This window comes from Danio aesculapii, chromosome 23 (assembly GCF_903798145.1).
Source record: "Danio aesculapii chromosome 23, fDanAes4.1, whole genome shotgun sequence".
Taxonomy (NCBI): domain Eukaryota; kingdom Metazoa; phylum Chordata; class Actinopteri; order Cypriniformes; family Danionidae; genus Danio; species Danio aesculapii.
Window position 1 is genome coordinate 7,500,107 of NC_079457.1, and position 3,340 is coordinate 7,503,446.

Here is a 3,340-nt window from a genome sequence, read left to right on the forward strand (position 1 = left end):
GTCATAGCAGACCTCCAACAACACTTTAATGCCATTTATAAAGGGGATAGAGATCAATATTGGATTGAAGAATGTGAAAGTATAGCTATTTAAACAGTAGAAGAATTATTAATGTTAATTTATATAAGCATTTATAGCCATTCCACCCAAAATCTCATTACAATTGTGTCTATTATGATAAAATAATGTTACTTAATTTAATTTAAAATAATAATATTCATTAGAAACTGCAGATGTAAAGGGGAAAGCCATTTAAATATGAGTGTGAAAAGTTAATTCAGAATTTTATAAAGCTTTTCTACATGAAAACATTTATTGAGAACCATCCTACAGCAGTAAGCTTTACTGTACGTTGTTTTTCTGACTAGTTTGGACAGCTATCTCACTGTATAAATGTAGCATATTAGTAAAATGATCACTGCACATCTTTGGTGCAGTGATTGTCATTGAAGCATTAAATATCGCGATGTTTTCTTACCTGTTTTGTGAACTGTTCATCTATTTTCCAGTGTGAGTGAGACCGTCAACTTAATCTCTTTGAGTACCAGGCACTGCTTATGCACGCGAGACGCTGAATATTCATGAGGTGACGTCAGAAGGGAAGTGTGAGTAGTAGAGCTACTCAAAGTACTTTAACACGTTTAAAGATCGCTGTTTGTCATTAGTATGCGTTTTATTATATGCATTATTAGCTTTTATGGTATTGATGTTTTACAGTCTTTCATGTTACAGTTGTGTTGTCCCCTTTAAAAGCTGAGGAGGAAGAAGACTGAATGCTGCTGTTTGCTGTTTCACAGAGAAATGCAGCGTCATTGCGTCATTCCCCCCACACTATCATGCACGAATAGTAAAGGTCAAACAGTTTGTGACACAAAAAGGCAATTATTTAAAGTACAACTTGAAAATATTCATTGCACCTCACCAAAGAACCTTCTGTAAAAAATGCTGGATTCCACAAAAACTCCTTCATGTTGTCCCAATAAAAATCGATTAAGTTAACCCAATTGTTTTTATAAACTTAAGTGGCTTGATTGAGCATAAAAAAATTTAGTTGTCTCCCCCCAAAAATTAAGAATTGTGTTGTTTCAAATTAGTAGTTTGAACAAGTAGCAAAAGTCATTTTTGAGTGTGCATATTCAGAACAAGACGCTGCATATATATATATATATATATGAGCAATATCACATGAGTAGCAGTGCGATGTGGCTGTATATCGCCGATTGCCTTAGAGTCCCAACAGTGAGGATATACAGCCATATTGCACTGCTTCTTGATCAGCTGTAGTTTGAAGTTACGCTGAGTTTTTCTCCTCTATGGCAGTGTTTCCCAACCCTGTTCCTGGAGGCACACTAACAGTACATATTTTGGATGTCTCCCTTTTCTGACCCATTAACTTCAGGTGTTGGAGTCTCTTCTGATGTTATGATAAGTTGATTCAGGTGTGTTTGATTAGGGAGAGGTTGAAAATGTGTACTGTTGGTGTGCCTTCAGGAACAGGGTTGAGAAACACTGCTCTAAGGGCTTATTATGCAGTCTCTGTCGCCATCTTGTGGTTGGGCAACGTCAACTGCCTTTGCCCTGCTCAATATGACAGGCTGATTGATGCCAACGTGCTCAGTGGCGTAGCGGACCAGTGACAAGGGGCCTCGCGCAATAACACATCCTCCCCGACAGGGGCCCCTGTCAGCAGTCCGATCAGGGGGGCCCCCGCATTTTGTGCTATGCCACTGGACATGCTGTATGTCTGAAAATTAAATATTTAAAATAGGCACTGTCCTTATAAATAAACTGCATAGTTTCAATCTAAACAACTTCATTCTCATCTAAAAAAAAGCCTCAAAAGTACATTATGTTGTCCAACAGATGCAATATTTGTCATATTTGTTGGTATATATATATATATATATATATATATATATATATATATATATATATATATATATATATATATATATATATATATATATATAATATGCCCAACTATGCCAGTAAGCAGTGTTGGGTAAAGTTACTTTTAAAAGTAACATAATTAATCCTTAGTAATTTTTTTTAGTTACAAGGAATATGTTAAAAGATGTGAAATGAAATGTGTTAAAGAAAACTAATGTATGTTGCTTTTGCATTTTTTCTTTGGAAGATTAAGATAGGCTTAAGATTATAATATTTTAAAAGTAACTTTAAGGAAAAAGGAGATGTTTCATTAAATATGAACTGATTTGCTTACGTTTCTAACACAAAAATCAGAATATTGAGGGACAAAACAAGTTCTTACAAAGAGGGGATTTGTTTTGCAGAGGGGATTTGGAGAATCTCTTTTCATCAGACCATAACTCAGATTTTAAGAATAAAATGTTTATATACAGTATAATCAGGCATATTATAGTTAATGTATAAAAAATAATGATCTGTAAAAAACTTCAAAATATAGTTATGAATGAGCTATAAAGGCTAGTTTATAAGTGCTGCTTAAGTGGAAAATTATTATTTATTTGTATAGAATATGTATGCGTAGTTTAACTCTATAGTCTACTGATAAAATATGATAAAAGAAACACTTAAACGTGTATTTTAGGTTATTTTAGACTGATGAAATACTTTCTGAAAAGCCAAAGAGTGAAGAGAAAAGGGAATAAATAACATTTATGATGATGATTAGTATTATTAAAATTGATACTTTAATGAAAAAACGATGTGTAATTGCCTTCAGTGTCTCATCAACACATATTTAAGTAACAGACTGTGTAAAATTCTCGTAATTTCTTATGCAATTGACATGTTTTTTTAAACCCAGCAAAATGCAAGGAAACACCCCTCCACAGTAAAGTTGAAATGAAACACTTCCAGGTCAAATCTTCACATCTGCCATCAATTTGATGAAATTCTTTGCATTGTATTGTATTATTATCTGCATAAATGTTTCACTCCAAACTTTGCAGGACACCAGTTTGTTTGGGCACCCCTGTTCTAAAGCTTCAGATTCAGTTGCCAATGGGAGAAATGATGGAGTAACAAATGGCAGAAAACGATCAAACTACTTGCTCTACAAACAAGTGTGTATGACAATACATAAAAATAATATAATTATAAAATATCAGTTTAACTGCTCCATATAGACCCCTGTAGGTCAGAATACATCTAAAAAAATTATATTTAATATTCATTCATTCAACCATTTTCTTTTCGGCTATTTCATTAAAAAGTAGACCGATGCAACACTGCCTAAGTACACTAGAGAGCGCTGTCCGCCTTTCAGTGTGACTTACAAACGACTCAAACTTTACCTCAGCCTCAGTTTAGATTTAAAAGTACAAGCAAATTACTCCAATATCTGTCCACCCTT